Source organism: Cavia porcellus, unplaced genomic scaffold (assembly GCF_034190915.1).
Source record: "Cavia porcellus strain 051 isolate PalLab524CR breed Dunkin Hartley unplaced genomic scaffold, mCavPor4.1 scaffold_22, whole genome shotgun sequence".
NCBI lineage: Eukaryota > Metazoa > Chordata > Mammalia > Rodentia > Caviidae > Cavia > Cavia porcellus.
Genome location: NW_026947505.1, coordinates 63,412,588 through 63,433,376, shown reverse-complemented (window position 1 = coordinate 63,433,376; position 20,789 = coordinate 63,412,588).

The following is a 20,789-nucleotide window of genomic DNA, read 5'->3' as shown; positions in this document are numbered from 1 at the left end:
TATCGCAAGGAAACCTGGTGCTCCTGATTGCAGAGAAGAAAATTCAATCAGCTGGGATCTATTTCCTTGGAGCAGAAGCTGGTGGAGCTGTAACTAGGTAGGAATACTTAAGCAGTAATTTTATTTAAGAGGAAAAAGAGAAAAACACAAAACAAAACAAAGCGGTGTAAGGTTACACATAATACAGAACTACAAAAAAAAAAAAAAAACCCATAACAGTAAGAAATCACCTGTTAATAGATTACATATTATCATCTTGGAAATAGTTGCTCAAATCACAGTATCAAAGAATACAAAGTGGACATTCAAACAGAGAGACTGCAAACAGCTGTGTTCAATGATCCAAAAACATTAATATAGTCAGCTATTTAACACCCCTAAACACACTTGCTGTTATATCCGTTAGAGCTCTTTTTTCCCCCTCTCTTTTTTACAACAAAATTTAGATCTTGTTTTGACTGATTAGACTCTGTTCCATTCTGTATGATAGTATCAAGTTTGAGGGTATACGCAACTACTTTGAAGGCACTAAGATTCACTAAGATGCCCATTCTGGTTTGACTATTGTCTCCTTTGGAAGTCCTGTAATGTTTACAATGCCTAAGTTTTATTGGTCTTGTTCTCTACTGTTTTGTCCAACTTTATAATATCTAATGAGATAGACAATTCTTTTTAAGGAAACAAGAGACAACGTTGATAACCATTGTTGATAACCTTGTACTCTGTTTTTACATCATGTGCTATGTCTATCCTTGGTTTTGATTAAGCAGTAATTTTAACAAAATGATGGCTATTCATTATGAAAAACTCTTGGTGTCTGCAGTCTGGATGAGAACCATGCACTTCTAGGGTTCATATCTTTTTCTACCAGGAAAGATTTGAGAAACACTTGAGAAAGATCGGAGAGAGAAAGAGCAAGCCTACTCTCTTAGGGAAAAGTCTTGGCAAAATCTTAGCTTTTAGAGAGTTAGTAACCAAAATCTATCTTCTTTAACCCACCTGCCTCACATACACGTAGGAAAAAGCAACACCACTGGATAAACATTTGTAAAAGTGATAGAAAAGAGACTAACACCTATTAAAAATTGAGATTTAATCATAAAATATATAAATCTTCCCTTTCCCCAAAACTACCACCACACCAGTCGGTCACTAGTGAACTGTTTATATAGTTGAAAGTATTGTAAAACACAGACTCTCTTTGATTGAAAGTATTTTTTAATTTTATTTAAAGACTAAACAAAACAGAAAATGATTATAAATAATACATATGTTCAGAGAAAAAAATAAACAGTAAGAAGTCACTAGTTAATGTTTACATATTATCATTTTACAGATAGTTGTTCAAGCTACAAAAGTGGAACATATAAAGTGGGAATTGAAACAGTGAGACTGCAAACAGTTCTGTTCAACTATCCAACAAAATCTTAGAAATATGGCTGTCAATCCTATACACTTAAACATACATGTAGTTATCCATATCTTCCTTTATGTTGAGATTGAACAAACCCAAGCAGGCTAATATCAGTCTGAACAAAAAGTAATACCATTGCTGGGTTTCACATTATGACACTCCAGGATCAATACCGGATACTTTAGGGTCTCTTTTTCTTCAAAATATCTGTTCATTTCATCATGTGTCATAAGATCTGTTCTCATAAACTGTTTAAGATTCTATACATGCATGAGTCTTAACATGTATTTCTATCCTTTCTATATTAGAGGGAGAAACAAACAAAAAAAAAAAACAAACAAGACATCACAAAACATTCCTGTAAACACATGAAGCGAAAAAGACATACAAGACCATTGTACAAGGAGTTCTTATCTTCAATAGAATTGGCTATATCATCAGATATAATATAGTATAATTGAATATATCAGTACATAACAGTATTAATAAAATACAATTTTGTATATAGTATAAAAATTCAATACAGGCAGTTATCAAACTAGAATGTGTATCGAAGAGTCACGTCATCTTCAGTGTAGTTGCCTATATTCTCAGACTTGATACTATCAATCATATCAGTTTTGAATAAAATCTGTCAATACCAAACAGCAATCAAACAAACCAGATTTAACTAGGATCAATCATGATAAAACACTATAAGTCATATAAGGCTCCAGATTAAGATAATAGGAAATTAAAGATGCTTACTGCGCTATATTCTGATGTTTTGGGGATAGCTGTCTGTGCCCTCAAATCTAATGCAAGTAGACAAACTGAGACAGAATAAAATCTATTTAAGCAGAGCGGTGAAAGTAATGTGGGTTTTAAATCCTGATACTATTAATAATATCTTCTGCCATCTTTTTTAAGACTCTCCCTCCCCTTTCATTTCCCCAGGTTACACTGTGCATTTTGGGGTCTGACCAAGACCCTTGGTTTTAAATTGGGGTGGAGTGGCAGCCTGCTATTTACCAAAGTGGTTCTGAACCTTCTCACTCCTGGACTTGATCTCTAATTGTGTTCCTTTACCTATTAAAGCCTGTCTTTCCAACCTATCCACAAATACTGGTCTAGTTGTCCCTATTACTCTCTGGTTCTCTGTCACATAGAGCATTGTTTTCTAATGTTGGTTTTCAGTCTATGTACTCTTTTTCATGTTAATTATATTTCTTATAAATAGCATCTCAGTGGACCCTACCTCCTGATCTATTCCACGTGTGGTTTTTTTTTTTTTATTTAGTATATCAAGGCCATCATATTAGAGATTATAACCAACCTTCTCTGCTTAATTTCTGTTATGCTCTTTTTTTTGCCATCAGTTGTCTTCTTACCTTCTTTATTTTGTTTTCTGCTCCATTCATTGAGGCCTCTCTGCCACTGTTCCTGAAATCCTAGTACTTTTCTCTCTCTCTAGAATGCCATGCAGTATTTTCTATAGAGTTGGATTGGTGGTTGTGAATTTCCCAAGTTCCTCTTTGTCTTGGAAGCATCTTGTTTCTCCATTGATTTCTAGAGACAGTTTATCAGGGTATATCAATCTAGGTTGGAGATTATTTTCTTTCCAGGCTTGGAATATTTCACTCTAGGCACTTCTTGACTTGGTGATTTGTGTTGAGAAGTCTGGTGTTATTCTGATGGGACTTCCTTTATAGGTTATCTGTTTCTTGTCTCTAACAGCTTAGAATGTTCTGTTCCTATACTGAATTTCTGGGATCTTGATTATTATATGCCTGGGTGTAGCTCTGTTTTTGTTGTAGGTGGCTGGAGTTCTGTATGCCTCATACATCAGAATATCATTTCCTTTTCCTATGTTTGGGAAGTTTTCATTAATTATTTCTGTGAATAGCCTTTTGTGGTTCTTTTGTTTGTACCCCTGCTTCTTCATTCACATTCTTTTTTCTCAAGTTATAGATCCTCATGTCATCTTCTAGCTTTTGTATTGTTACTGCTTGTTTCCTTATTATTTTTTAAAAGTTTTTCCTTTCATAATCCCACATTGCAAAACTGTCCCCAGTTTGGATAATCTATCTTTAGTTTCTTTCACGCAGATTTGCCATATTTCTGTAGAGTTTTTAGTTTCCTGGTAATCTCTTTGAATCTGCTTCATGTATTCTGTATTTTGTTCATATTCTTCATCAGATGATTCTCTCGTTTTAGTTCCTCCCTTCTTCCATCTGTGTTTTTGAGGGGTACTTAGCATCTCTTTTATTAATCTTCTTATATCTTGCTCTTCTTGGCCAAATATTTCCCTTTTGAACTCATCTATGAGGTCCTGAAGATATCTCTTTATGTCCACTGGTGATATGTTTGCTGTTCTCATTCTCTTTTGTATTTACCTTTCCTGGGTCAGTGTTCTCAGGGTTGGGACCTGGGGACTTTTTATTGTTGCTTCCTCTTCTCATCTTTTTTGTTTCTTCCAGGAGGCCCCAGTTTCTTTCTTTGTTGGTTACAATTCTTCTGAAGCACGCTGGCTAGGTGATCCTTCCCACTGCAGTGTGCTAGTGAGTTGCAGACGGGCAGTGTATGCTGGCCCCTCCCCTCCAGATCAGTCAACCTGCTGAGGCCTTCACTGCATTAGTGTGTGCCACTGCCACAGGGAATTGATTTCAGATAACCTATTGGATCTCAGCCAAGCCTAACTCACTCCACCAATCCTGTTTGGGAAGGGAACAACTGAATGAAGTCACTCCTGCCCCTTGTACTTGCCAGTCCCTCCCAGTCCCGGAATGTCAACCGCCTGAACCCCAATTTCTGTTGAATGGTTCCACTTCTGTCACTCATCACAGGTCCATGCAGGCTCCTCACCAGCTCAGCTGTTGGTCCGGCTGGCCGACCCCGACCTCCAGTGACTATGCCTCTAGTGAGTCGAAGCAGCAAGACTTCGGACAGCTCAGCAAGTCGCCTGCTGCAGCAGGATCACTGAACCTTTAGCTGTTCCAATAATAGCACCAGGACTATATGTTTGATTGGGTCTTCTCACCTTAGTTTCTTCTTAGGATAAAAGAATTCATCTCTGTTCAGACCTCCCCACGCTGTATTATGTTGAATTCTAAGTTGACTATCTCAGGGAGCCTCTGTAGCCAGCAGTTATCTATCCACCATCTTTGCTCAGCCAAGTGATGAGAGTTGCATGCAGGGAAACATGCAGCACCTATTTCCCTCTCCTAGTGTGCTGGGGCTTGCCCAAGCTGAGTGTGTACATGGAGACTAGCTCTGGGTAGTCCCCAGAAATGGAGAGCCTGGCCTGAAGCTCCGGCTAAAGGTCGATGGGTCCAGTGTGTGTTTGTTCCCAACCCCCATTACAAGGCAGTCGATTGAAAATATTTAAGGAAGTTCAAAATCAAGGTTATAGTGAAAACAAGAATATTTCAGGTATATTAGATCTCTGTTATCTGTTCCTACAGAGAGCATTTAAATGGTAGAACATATTTGGAAACTATATATCAAATAAAGTAGTATCAAAATATATAAAAATGCCATAACCCACCAATAATTATTCCTACAATCTATATTTTAAAAATAACCACATAGTCCAAACAGATGATTCATGAAACAAGATGTACAGAAAGCATATAGAATTATGCATGGTACAAACAAAAAGAACTATCAGATATACTATAACATACATCTATAAATGTATAAAATTTTAAATACTGCTATCACCTATTGCTGATGACTGTCTGGAACTAGTCAAGGTATACATAAATAGCAATTCATTTTATTGGTAGAATGTACCTTGATGTAAAAGGTACTTTAGCTTTCTTTACTTAGTCTAAAAGGTACTTTTAGACTAACACGATATAATATAGCTAAAATAATAGCTAAAATAGCTAAAATAAATGTCTTCTTTCCTCAAACCCAGGCCATAAGCCTTCCTTATTATGAAAATGTCTTTCAAATCCAAGCTGAAGAACATTATACAAACAACCTTACCAGTATTTCTGGTAATTCTCAAGATTATGGAAAATCAGTAAAATGAAAATGGTCAAAGCCAACAGAAGCCAAGGAGCTACGAGAACTAAATGTGTGCAATATAGGAACACAAACAAAAGAAATTCTGAGTGAAATTTGTCTAGATGCTAGTTGATGATGAAGTATCAATATTAGCTCAGAATAGCATGTTTCTTTCAACACTTCATGCTTCATAATTTTGCTGCCTGACTTAGGTGTCCTTTCAAGTTCTGTTTCATTAGTGAAGTCTCTGGAGAGACACACTGCTTTTCTTCTTGTGAGGTTAGTCTATAATTCACATTTAGTTTTAAAGTAATTTACTTCTTTAAGAGTCTTATGCCATTGAACTTCACTTATTTATTTATTTTTTTATTATTTTTACTAATTTATTTGGCTTTTTGAGACTGGGTCTCTCTATGTAGTTTAGGTTGCCCTTGAACTTATATCTTCCCAGACGGGGCTCAAACATATGACCATCCTCCTGCCTCAGGCTTCAGAATTCTGAAACTAATGGGTGTGTGCCACTAAGCCTGACACATTTTTTTATTAATACATGTTGGAAGTACATAATATTTTCATTTTTTATGTGGAGTTGGTATATGTACATAACACATCTTGATTACATTATTCCTTTTTTTTTTTTGAAAATGTGTTTTCCATGTCAGTCACGTGGTCTTCTTTTTGATTGTGCTCTAAGGTGATTTAGTGTCAAGGATAGTGAAACCCACTAAAATGTAAGTATTTTCATGCACTTAAATATTTTGCTCTTTACTAACCTAAATACTAACCTTGTTTCCTGAACAAAGTTCATTAAGGAGACTAACACGATATAATATAGCTAAAATAATAGTTATATTTGTCACTTCTACTTTACAACCTGGATCTTTTGGACAGGGATAATGCTATATCTTTTTGGAAAAGTTGAGTGGAGGGCAGTATCTTTTAGTTTTCTGGCTTCAGTATATATATATTGTAAATAACATATCTTGGCAAGTAAATTACTGGATATTTTACTTTTTGTAAAAGAAGATAAGTTATTATTATAATGGTGGGATCTCCTAGTAATACTTTAATTTATCTGCTTCAGTCATAAAATCTGCCCCCATGAAAATTTCATCTGTGTTCTATGACTAGTGTAAGGAGATGCATTTTTATCACTGTGTAAAGTTCTCAAGATTGTAAAGCTCATACAATTAAGACTGTGCTTAATATGAGGAAAGGAAGGAAAAAGAGAGGAAATCCCTCCATGAAGTTGGAAAATAGAGAACAATAAATGATGTCAAGTAAAACTGAAATGCCGAGGAAATTTTATGGGATGTATTAAAATTCAAATTGAGTTTACTTGTGACTGCAAATGGTGAGCTCAATGTTTTTGTTTTTCTTTTATCTCTCTCTCCCTCCTTCTCCATCTCTCTCTCTTTCCATCTCTCCATCTCTCCATCTCTCTGTCTCTCTCTCTGCTGCCACATCTTTTTAATTTTGAGTCCTGGGAGTTGAACCCAAGGCCTTGGTCCTGAGCTACATGCTCAGGCTGTCTAATGCATTTTTTTAAAAAACAGGATCTTAATAAATTGCTGAATTTCCAAAGCTGGGTTTGAACCAGTGATCCTTCTGCTTTGCCCTCCTACAGTGTTGGGATTACAACCATGCACCACTACACCCAGCGATTTTTGAGAAGAAATGCGAGAGTCCTTATCAAGTGCTTGAAACATGATGATATGTAATCCAAGTTTAGAGTTATACATTAGTCTGCCACGGTGTGTCACAATTCCCAATATGATAAAGCTAAAATTTAAGGTCACAGTTCCAACCTCTAAAAGGAATGATGATAGCAAGAAAATAAGAAACTTAATCTAAAGGAAACTGTTGGGACCAGGGTCTCATGGAGAGACATGACCAGAAATGGATTAAAGGGTGGTCAGCACCTTGAATGTAGACTTCTACTGATTACACTTTGTTGGATAAAGACTGAAAACCATGCACCTTCATTTGTACGTTGATAGGAGTGGGGTGGATTTCTTTCCTACTCCTTAAAGAGTTGACTTTTCCAAAGTCAATGAACAGGAAGCACAGATCGAGTCAGTTTTAAATACTTAGATTAATATGTCCATTGGTCAATTCTTGAATTTTTCTACTAATAAATATATATTTGCCAGCCAATGCTTTTATAAAAAATATTTTTTCTGGGAAAAGTTAATCAGTGATACCATTGTCCATTTGTACTGTCTATTTCTATGTGTCTGTATTCAAGATTAATTTGCTAACCTGTCATCCTCTTACCTCCAATACTTATGCTTTTTTCATGGTGTTTGACCTGAGCATACTAAACTAACTGACATTTCTTTGTCTTTTCAGGTGCTTTTTATGATACCTGTGTATTACTTTACTTGTACACCCAGCTCAAATTTTTCTTCAAGACACAGTGTAAGCAGTATTGTCTTAATTAGGTTTTTGTGATCATTTAAATCCTCTTTAATGTCCTGTAGTACTAGGATAATATACGTTTCTTAACCTTCGATTTTATCACAGACTTCTCTACCTGGCAAAGTCTCTGTACTAGTTTGCATGATAATATCTTCTGACTCATGCATAGTAAGTCTTCGTTATGTGTTTATTGACTTGAATTTAACTATGCTTGGTGTTGCGCAAAGAAAGTTCCTTGCTTTTTCTTTTGTGAAAATTTCTTGGCACATATGAAGTTCTCAATACATGCCTATGTGAACTTCATTGAAGTATGTTCCAAGACCCAAAGAGATAGTAGTGTATGGTTCTCTTTGCATAAGCATGATTATCTTTTCATTTTTCCATTTTTATCTTTTCATTTCCCATTGAAAAATATTAGAAAGTTGAAATTAAGAATATGGGATCTGAAGAGATTTTTGGCTTCATCTTATTTACCATAAATACTCTCTGTGATTTAGTATCCTCTTCTCCAAAATGCAGTAATTAATAGCATCCTTTTTGTTTTTAGGGAGTTATACATATTATAATTATTACATAAAAGTTTAATGAGAGTATTATATTCTTCAATTTGAGCATGCAAATTAAATAATATAACTAGGATGAACCCAGTAGTACTTGGATAGTAGTTAACAAAAATATACTACTACAACATATGTATTTAATTAAAAGGCATTGCTCACTTCATCAATCAGTTTTACTTTAGAGTAACTACCATGAGATCCTGGTATGACAACATAAAATATCTGTGATATATTGCAAAATGGAAATATGGTATTTGCCTCCCAGTAAAATATGTGTATCCATTTTTTTTGTTCCTAAGTACTACATATTTGATTGGATGGAAGATACTGGAAACAAAACTGTTTTACCTATACAAGGTTTTCCAAACATATTTTTAATTAAACTATTTTAATTTAATTAAACTATTTTATACATCAAATGTTAGCCATCCATGAGCAATGATGGTAAAATTTAACATGCTAATCCTTTAAAAAATAAACTTGGATAAAATAGTAACTTCTTATTTGGAAGTCTGCATTAATGATAGATAGCACAGTGTGTTAAGAAAGAATGAAGTAAAGAATGGGACATTTTAAAATAAATTTAAAATAGCCGAATTCTTAAAATTTTATTATAAACAGATAAAACAATATCTTGATGTACATATGGAAAAATTAAATGTGTTAATATAAATTAAATCTATAATTGTATCATTGATATATTTTTAAAAATAAATATAATTTGGTAATATTTTATCTATCTATAATTTGGTATCTATTTTATCTACCCACATGTTCTCTCCAATCTCTAAATTTTTGAAGAAAATCTTCATTGTTGGAGCACAACACATTTTGTTACCATAGAATACTGTATGGGTAAAAATCCCAATAAAATAGAAGTTGCCTACTAATAAGTTTTAAAGACAAGTTAAAAAGAATACAATAATCTAACTTCAGAAACCATATAAAAACAGAAAACCTGATACTGAATCACAGTTTCTAAATTTTCAATAGAAAATTAAGACAATGTCCGCAAAAAGTCACTGTGTTGCACATAAAATTATGGGCAAATAAAAATCAAGTTAATGCAGAATTTAAGCACAATCATATTAGCAAAATGAAAGTGCAATTCAATAATATATGAAAATACGTGATAGTATTGACATGTTTCTACAAAGATCACATATAATATTTAGTTATCTTCTCGATAGTCCTTGAAAGTTCTTAATAGTTTTTTATAGAAATAAGATTATATTTTACAAGATAAAATATTTTAGGACATTCCACTGAGGAATCATGTGTCACTTTTCTTATAAGACTTTATTTTAATAATATTTTGACTTGTGGAAATTTCACAAGAGTATTTCTAAGACTTTGATAAATGCTTTACTTCTATTTAATAATTGTTTACCTTTGACCCCAATTATATGTAATTCTTTCTTTAATCCCTGTATATACTGTTAGAACTGTTTGAGACAGACACTCAACATTCTGTTGTATATTCTGAATAACAAAACATTCTGTTAACCTGTTCTAAAACAATCAAAACCACAAAATTACATAGTAAGACAGTGGTCTTATCTTTTCTGGAGTTCATATTCAATTTTTATAAATTTATGCAAGAATGCATTTTACAATAATTTTTACCATTATGCAATCTGGGGTTACAGGTCATTATGGTGTTTAGAATCCTTGATGTGAAAGAATTACTCTGTATTCTTTCGATTTCTTGACCTTGACATTGTTAAGATTATAGTTATTTTGAAAATGCTACTCATTTTGAGTTTGCCTAATATTTTCTCATAATCAGATTTAGACTTTGTACCTTTGTGCCTTTTTATGGCATTTTAGCAAGAGACACAAGACTTAGCATTAATAATGTTAATTTTGACTATTTCGTGTATGCTTTATTCATTAGATTTCCCCATCATAAACTTATCTGTACTTCGTGTAGAACTTACATTGATACAGGCCGGGGCTATAGCTCAGTGGTACAGTGCCTGCCTGGCAAGCGCAAGACCCTGAGTTTGAGTTCCAGTACAAAAAAAAAAAAAAAAAAATAGAAGAAGAAGAAGTTAGAACTTACAATGACTTACTTTGAGTATGACTTTGTGCCGAGACACTTTATTTCTATGTAATCATTTTCCCTCATTAAATTTTATTCACTAATTCGGTCATTCATTAATACATTCCAATTCCATCATATTTTCCATAATCACTAGAATTATACAGAAAGGAAGAATTCTATTTATCTTTTTGTTTGTTTGTTTAATAATTCTTTATCTGTCCTATAAGAAAGAACTCTACATATTGATTTCTTTCATAGATACCTAAAGTCTATAATTCATCAATTTTGTCATTTTTATTATCACTGTTTACTAAAATTGAGCCAGATTTGACCACACATGATCCCTTCTAATTTCTCCCTGCTTCTTTTCAGCATGTTTCTAATACAGTATATCTTTAGCATTTGATTTAACTGTTAGTACATGAAGGTGCTCCAGATTTATGTTGTGTTTTCTACCAACACTCTAGATTTCAAAAGTTTCCAAAGTATCTGTTATTTTTGCCAGAAAATGATGTTTACAAAACAAGTTATGGAGAAGTTGTAATCACTATTAGTATGAACTGTTAATGGACAGAGCTCAGAAATGCATGTTAACGTGTGCATGTGTGTGTGTGTGTGTGCACACATATATAGGTATATTTCAAAATAAATAAATAATATGGTCTATTTATAATAGAATATATGTAATATATGTGTGAATATAAGTATGTTATACATTGTGAATATACACTGAGCTAGTTTGTAATGACAATATTCAATTGCATTCCATTAGCATAGGATACATTCTAGTTTTCTTTGTTTCTGTATTTGCATAGTTTTCTCTATAGATAAGTCTGTGTTTCATTATTGTCAATATGTTTACTAATTTACTAAGTCTAGAACATATAGAGGGAATTTTCAGAATTGCTAATCCATAGAACTATAAAAAGCAGCCTTACTGAAAAGAAGTCAACATTTCTTTTAATTGAATATAATTTAACATTTATTTTAATTTATAGGTAAAATCTGTACAGAGTAAAACTCACAAATCATAAGTGAAAAATTTTTGCAAATGGATGCCCTCATGAAGCACAGTTCTATCAAACTCCAGAATACTTATGTTCAGAGAGGATAGCAGAATAACGCAGTATGCACTCTCTGGCATTTGACTTCTTTCACACAGTATGATGTTGGTAAAATTTGCCATATTGTTGCATGTATTAGGAATTTGTTCTATTTTATTGCTGATTAGTATTCCTTTGTATAATGTACAACTAATTTATTCATTCTGCTCTTAATGAACATGTGGGTTGTTTTTAGCATTTGGCTTTTATGAATAAAAATGCCAAAATCATTCGTCTAAAAATCTTTTTGAAGACATATGTTTCTACTTCTATTGGAAAACACCTAAGAGTGGAGTTACTGGGTCATATGGTAGGTATAAATTTAACTTTGTAAGAAACTACATTTTTTCCTAAATAGTTGTATCATTTGTGCACTCAACGGCAATGTGTAAGTATTCCATTTGCTTCAAATATGCACTGACATTTGGTATTTTCTTTTTTTTAAATTTCAATGAATTTGAGTGACTGTATAGGAATATCTTATAATGGCTATAATTTGTATTTCCCAAATGTATTATTCTTATTCATTTTACTATATGTAACAATTACCTATTATGTCCTAAAAATATTTGCTACCTCTATTTTGCCAAGATAATGTCATCTGTTTGTCTAAGAACCATAATGACTCTAACTTCACCATTTAAGTTGTACCCCTCAACTTAATTTTTGTGTTTGTTATTGGGTAGAGTTCAATCTTCATGTTTTTCCATATGGATATTCAGTTGATCTAGCTTCATTTGTTTGAAAGAGTTTCCCCAGTTATTTTCTTTGATGCTTTTGTGGAAATTCAATTACACTGTATAAATGTGGCTCTATTTCTGAATAATTTTCTTATTCTATTGATGCAATTATCTGTCATTAAAGAGAACCCAAGCTGTCTTAATTACTGTAGTTTTAGAGTACATCATAAAGTTGGATGGCACAAGTCTTCCTTCTTTTTCCCCCCAAGAATTTTTGGCTATGTCAAGTATTTTGCATTTCCAAATAAATTTTGAATCAGTTTTTATATATATTTTTTTAAGAAAAGCCTACTGTAATTTGCATTGGACTTGTGTTCAATTTATAGATCAACTGAAGGTTGGTAAGAATTAACACCCTGTTTTGAACCTTCTAATCCACAAAAAAATATGGATTAGACTAGTTGACTAATATATTTGTTAATTTATCTTAGCAGTAATTTGTAGTTTGCAGTATAGCCTTAGTGTTTTATGTTTTAAACTCTATTGAATATAGATGAAAGTTTAAATTTGTTTTTTATTACATTAGTCTCTCTCTCTCCTCTCTCTCTCTCTCTCTCTCTCTCTTAAGCTGAGAGTCAAACTCATGACCCCACACTCACCAGGCAGGTGCTGTGCCACTGAGCGATATTCACAACCCTGGTGTATAGTCTACATCTTTGCTAAATTCACCTGTCAATTCTAGCAGCTGTCTAAAAAGTTTGTTGTAATTGTCAATGTAAGTAGCATTGTTATCTAAAAGCAGAGACATATTAATTTTTACTTTCCAATGTGTTTTTATTCCTTGCTTCACAGGCAGGACACAAAATAATAATGATAAAAGCAGAAATCTTTGCTTATGACCAATTTTTTTTAGAATATTGTCAATATACTCATGCATTATATTACTCGGAGATATTTTGAGTATATGCCTATAAAATTAGACAGTGCATATTCTAAATCTATTCAGAAGATTCTAGGCTATTTATTTATATTAAATTAAAAAATTGATTTTCAGGTGTTAAAACAACTTTGAATTCCTTGAAGAAATTGATTTGCTCAATATATATTATCCTTGTTGTATATTACTGGCTTCATTTTCCTAACATTTGTGAGGGATTTTTACATATTATTCCCTGGAATATTGGTTTTTCACTTTGTTCCTAATTTCATGTCATCTTTTAGATAATATTGGTCTCAAAAGATACATTGTTTTCATCTCTACTTTTGAAAAAATTTAATGTAAAACTTACATTTCCTATTTTCCTCACAGAACTTGAACTAGATAGTAAAACAATAAAGGCTTTGAATTTTCTTTATTAAAAAACCAGGTTTTTAAATAATAAATTATAATTTCACTAGGTATCTGGGTTATTCAAATTTTCTATTTTATCTTGTGTTAGTTTTTGTTTATTTTCTCAGGGATTTATCCATTCAAATTGTCAAAACTTTTAAATAAAGCTGTTAGTAATATTCCCTTATTGTTCTCTTATACATAATGAGATTTATCTTTCTTAAATTATATTAGAAATTGTTGATTTTCCTAACATTTCATTAATTTTCGTGTTTTATGGATTTCTGGTATTAATTATTCTGTTTATATAATTTCTATCTAATTTGCTCATTTCAGAAGCATCATGATAAAAAAATAGATCAATTTCATTCTCTTTTATAGTTTCTATGTCCCTGATAAAATTCCATGTTTGTCATTATGATCACATTTTCTTTCAAAGCCTTGATTTGAGGCTTGATACTATTTTACATGGTCTCTTGAACACATTTTCATTGTTACTTTCTTCATTTACTTACATTTGCTAATTTCAATGTCTAGATTATATTAATATTATTACCTTTTTCCTGGGCATTTGTTGGACATTTTTTTTCTTTAGATGACTAATAATTTCTTACTGTTGTTTGCTAGGCAATGTGGACTTTGTATAGATGCAAGTCTGAGTTTTGGATTCTGCCTTTGCCAAGTTCTGTGCTTTATTTTAATAATCAATTTCCAGGTGATCAGCTTGATTCTTTACCATGTTTTAGTGTCTTAACTTATGTCTGTAGTAGTATTACTTTAGAGCTAGAGAGGACTTTCTTGGCTGCCAAGTATCTCCTGTCTTTACAGAGATCACTTCACTCTTGCCAGTTAGAAAGCCTATGCCTCCTACCTCTGTGCAGTCTTTAGCTTCTCTTCTACTGCAGGGTTCCAGCTGGTGCTCCATACCAGACCTCGGTACCAGGCCTTGTAAAATTTTACCCTACTTATGTTCAGCATTTTACTCAGATAAACATTTAATGAAACCATTTCATAAATTTTATAACTGTATTCCACATGGATCACTTTTCCCTAATACCCTGCCCTACCAAATGCCAGCAGTCCTAATGCTGCCAAACACTCATCACTGCCTCTGCAGGAGAGCAAACCCATGAACTACTGTGTTCTGTTTTATTTTTCCATGTAGAGGTCCAGATGGTACCTAATTGGTGCTCAGGTAGAAAGCCAGAGTGACTGTTGATTCCACCTCATGTGTTTCCCATTTCTTGTAGATTATAGTCCTATGCTGTCTGTTATTGAATAACTGAAAACTGTTTCATTATATATTTTGTTCAGTTTTATTTTTACCTACAGCACAGGCCCAGCTTCAGAATTAGTTACGCTATTGAGGCCATGGATGGGGATGCGTGTAGTACTCCTGGATATCAAATTGTGTTGCATAGCAAATCATGGAAATTTTAAAGAGACATCACATTTTAATGATAATCGTATAGAAAAAAATCATCAAAAAGTGTAAAGAGAAGGAAAATATACTACTACTTATTAATAAGAGATAGAAACAGGCAATAAACAAGGTATTAAAATAACTATTAGATGATTAAAAAGAAGATGAAGGTGTGCCTCAATATTTAAAAAATGTACTAGAATAATGCTTTTGTGGAACATGACTGTTGGGTCCATGCCTGGATTTACTCTTCCGAGGAGAGTCTACTCTTCTTTAAAAATTATTATTATATTTTTATTTTTATTGAAGGAGTTTTAATTATATTTTACTTTCTTTTAAGGGTGTTCATAATGTATAATTTTTTAGTTTTATAAGTTATGAGTACCTTTGTTTAGACTTTTATATATGCTCTTCAAATCATTCTATATGGTGAGCGTTCCACAGTGCAAGATTTTAGGCTTTATATGAGGCCTAAATCATGTTAGTACTCTAATATTTGTTGAAAATATGTTAAATTTATGCATTATAACCATCTTATATTAATATTAATGTTATATCATTCAGATCATTAATTTTTATTTAGTCTTTAAGATTTTTGTTTAATGCAAAATCATTTTAATCTAGACCAAGGTAATGTATATTCTTAAACAAAAATGAAGAAATTTAATTAAACCAAATGAAATTTCAATTTCTAGTGTAAAACCCACAAATTACCTCCCCCTACCCCCCAGTACCAGCAGCACTTATGCCACTGACCTATAGCCCTGGCCCTACTCAGTTTTAAGAGTCTCTATTTTTGACATCTTTTACTCAATTTTTATCTAATATTAATATCACGATTATTGCTTTGCTTATTGTATTTGTGCAGCATTTTAAATTCTCTTGTTTGGAACCAGCTTTTAGAAATTGTTTTACATGACTCCCTTATTATCCTGTAAAAGAGATGATTTTATTTTTAACTCATTTTGAAAATTTATCAATTAAACTCTTGACTTATATTGCCAAAACCAATACATTTGTTCCCAAGAGTGTGATCTTTTTTATGTTTTTTTCTTATTCTTCTTTGTTGTTTATTTTCTCCAATGGTTTCTAATAAACCATCTTCTGATTTCTTCTGATCTACTATTTTGCAGGTATAAATTCTGCCTTTCATTCCTCTCTTACATTTGAGTACATATTAAAGTTACTGCTTCTACCTTAAAGGTAGAACATAAAAAATGAAAAAATACAGATTTTTTTTAAAAACAAAAGAAAACAGAAGTTTCATATTGCTCTAATACTGAGAGATTTCCATAAGAAAAAGGAACGCATGAAAACTCACAAGGTTAACTATGGTCGGTAGCATCAGCAAAGCTGCTCTCCTGCTTTATATCGCCATTATGTCGCCTTGAGAAAGAGAAAGAGAGAAAGAGATTAAATTCCACAAGGTAGATGCACTGTTTTTAATTAAAAAGAAAGAGAAAAGTAGAGATTTGGAAGCCAGATATTACTGTTTAAAGATGGAAAAAGAGAGCCAAACTGGCCAAGATTAGAAAAGCAATTCTCTCCTAGGTCTCTAATTTCAAAGCAAGACAGCCTGCCAATGCCTTTTACTGGGTAAGACCCACTTCATAACTGAGCTATGAAATAGTAAAACAGTATATCTCTATTGTCATAAGGCACTAAGTTTGCAGGAGTTACTTACAGTAGTCAAATAGGTTATCATCATACTGAATATATATATATATATATATATATATATATATATATATATCAGTTGCAATGAGAAGATCACAGATTAGATAAAATATAAAAAAAATCAGAAGTTTATTGCCTGGCAAAAGATATAAAATAGAAATAACACCAAACAATTGTTTTATAAAGAAATAATGATAGAAGAATCAGGAAATGACTTCCAATATAAGTTAGTCAGAAGTTTCTGATGTTAATATTACTATTACTGATACCATTACTGACACTATTACTGATACTATACTGATACTAAAAGTAGACTAATGATTACACACTGATAGAAAAGTGTGTAATAATAAAAAGTAATAAACTGAATTGTCAAGTCAAAGAATTATGTCTGGCTTAGTGATATATTCCTATAATCCCAGCACTCTGGAGACCAAGGCAGAAGGATCTCATATCCAAACTCATCCTGGGCTACAAAATAAACTCAAAACTGCTTTGCAAAACATAATGGAATTTTGTCCCAAACAATCAAAATTAAATTACATGACAAATTACATGACAATGTAATCAAAATACACAAAATGTGGAACATATTCAAAAAGTGTCAAACAAAACCCTTGTGTCTATCAGTTTTTGAAGGAGAGTATAACAGAATTTAGGAAATCTTTAAAGAAATCTATTTTGAAGGGTAACGTTCAGTGAGAGACTTTCTAAAAAGGATTTTAAAATTTCTTAAAAAATAAAAAATTAAATTATATTACTAAAACTATAATTTAAGATTATATTCTTATAAAAGAAAAAAACTTTCAGAAAGGAGAAAGTAAGAGACAAAAGGATGAGCAAAGACTGCGTAAACTGTTAAAGCTTAGTGTGTTGTACAAAGGGAGGGGAAACAACAGAAAGGGAGACGAGGAGATGAAGGAAGAGAATAATTAAAAAATGAAGATACTAATGTTTTAAAAAATGATCTTGAATTATAATTCCAGAACTACAAAAGGCCAAGTGTTTGGAGAGAGTTTGGAGGAAGAGCAAGATAAACTGTGGAACTTCTTAGAAAAATACATTTGGACATACAGGTGAATAGTCAACACAGGAATAGAAACAATAGACATCCCATGGAAGGATTAAAATGGTCATTAAATAAAAAGTTAATAAATTCAGTAGAAAGTGAAAAGCAGAGAACACATGGCAAATAAAAATCATGAAGTGTGAGGACAGATATCTGCTAGTCATCGGTCATGGGAGTTAATGAATCAAATTCTCCTATTCCCAGGGACTGTAGGACTGGATTGAATACAAGAAATCAAATTACTATATCTGAAATTTCTTTTTTAAATTACTATTAAAGACTAAATAAAAGGCAAGAAAAAATTGTGAAAGAAAACACAAATAGGTATTCCCCAGTTATATATCTAATTACTTCATAAAGACATATTAATGGGACCAAGTAGAGCAATAGTAGATAAACAGGTCAAGAAAACAGAATTAGCAATAATATACGTGTACCAGTATCATACGTAAAAAGTTTAAGTAGTGAAAGAAGAAAACAGGTTTCCTAAATTGCTTGTATATAAATATTTTTAAAATTTAATTGTTAGGAAGATACTTTTGTATTTGACTAAAACTTTGGGCATGCAGAAAATTTGCTGCAAACAAAGAGATCTTAAGTTACAGACCTCTATGCACTCATTTGTTAATATAACATGATGATAGCAGTAAGCTAATATTATCTAAGTCAAGTAATAGTTTTTTTGTTGTTGTTGTTCTTATCATACTGGTTGAATTATGTGGGAGTAACATAATGCTGACAAGAGATGAGAGTAATGTATAACAATAATATTAACATTGCTAATTACATTATTGTAATAAAGACATAATAAAAATGCTACCAGCTAGTCTGTAGCATAGCTTGTCCCTTAAAGCATTGTAAACAGGGTTATCATGGCTATTAAGAATAAGCACTGATATATGACATGATGGAAAGTTATTCTGACAATGTTAGCAGAAGTGAAAATAATGTGTTAAATTAGTTTATGGTGTATTACTATATCTTTTCAACACAGAACTTTGGGAAATTTTTATTCACTCAATCTAGAGCACAAGTGTAATGAAGATATATTGTTTTATAACAATAGTTTTCTTCATTATCTTTTCACTAATATGCTCAAAACATAAAAAGTTACAGAAAATGAAATATCCAGACATAAAAATAAGGCCAAAAGATCAAAAGAGTTTTATTGGAAAATTGCTTTTGAGGACCTTAAATGGTCCTACATAATTCTGGAAGCCTTCAAAAGCTTCTTGATGCATTTTTAATGAGCCATATTTATTATCAAAAACAGGATGTTGTATTTTATCAGCATGGTAGTTAGATTAGCAGTAACAAAAACTAAGTTTCCTGAAATTTTATATAGTGTGTCTTATTTCAGTGTTATAATTTCAGGACCAGGAAACTCTGTCTGCTACACTTTGTCCTTATGAAAGCTTTGGCATAGACACACAGCTTTTCTGCCTTTTACCAAATCTATTTCTTATAGTTCTTGAATTTTTGTTAATAATTTTTGCAGTGAATATTGTATGTTTTGTGATGCTGTATGAATGAAAGTCCAAACTATTTGCCAGTAATTCACTGCTCTGCACAAATTCAGTTTTCCTGATTCTGTTGTAATAATGGCAAAGAAAAAACAAGTCTTCATTTTATGCTGGCTATAGCAAGATTATATCTAAGCATCTAACTTTTTCTTTTTCATTTTTATAAGTTTGCATTAAATCAACTTTCTTAAAGGAAGCCATTATAATCTCCCCCTAAATTTACATTTATCCTGACTCTCACTCCTCAAGAAAAGCTATCTCACACTTTTCTCTAGAGAGCAACTACAAAGGGTTAAGGAAAATTCACCCTGACAATACTAGAAACAATTCTCTTGGTGTGTGTTGGTTCACTGCTCCACAGGGCATAGCAGATGTTGTGTCTGGTAGTCAGAAGGGCCCAGGAGGTGTGGGCTGTCAATCACATTTTTGCTTTTTTTCCCCTCTAACTACCGGCTAGGCAATGGACATGAAGCTCAACTAAAACAATCTGCCTCAGCTGGGGTGTGTGAGGTATCAATAACCCTTGGCAGAAGTGTCAAGAGCCGTGCTGGAACTCTACTGCCCTGCTGACCAGATGCTCAGCAAGTTAAAAGACTCTGAGTATTCACCACTTTTCCAACACGACAATTAACACAACTGGAAAATCTCTGCATTGATATTCTGAAAAAGAATATCATCCAAATTACCCATCATGTAACAGAGGCAAATAATCACACTGCAGTACACTGAGAAAAGGATATTTTGAAGTTTTAATCTGGGCAGGTGCTTTGGTTAAATAGATGAGACAAATTGAAAGGTAGAAATACTAGCAAAACGTATTTTCTCTGTGTATCACATATACAGTTTCTAAGTATACAAAGCTATAATAATTCTATCCTTACACATAGAAAGTATTATGTTTGACAATAAAATCTAATATATTTCTTCACAATAAATCATGACCAACACTTGGTTTTAGTGTACAATTTAAATATCTAAACAAGCAAAGTTTTGGTAACTCGAACAATAATAGTCAACAGACATAAATTAGGAGTATATTAACAAGCCATTCGGCTAAATTTACATTGTATGAAGCTTGAAACAAAACAAAACAAAAAGCAGTCATGATATTTGATGAAGAGAAGTTTCCCTGCTAAGAGACTGTAGCAATTCTGTAGTTCCTGCCTTGGATATATTTCATGTTTGGTTTTCAAGTTGTAATCCTGCATTGTGCTACCTACCTTCTCATTCATAATTGCACTAAATAGCAATTCTATACTTTTTCTGCAAAGCAGATTATACACTGTTTTTAGAAAATTAGTACCTAGGAAAACATGAATATTAGCTTTAAACATTTTAATGTTGTTTGTCTTTGCTTTGAAATTCAATAATGCCATCAGCCTGTGCGAACTCTCAGAGCCCAGCATTTCACACAGTGAAAGCTGCTTTCTGTTACAGGAGCACAGCAGCTGTGGCTCCCGCAGACACCCTTAAAGACAGATAGAATAAAACCCTGGGAGGGCGAAGGGCGACACAGGAGCATGAAATGGACGAGATGAAGTCCCTTTGT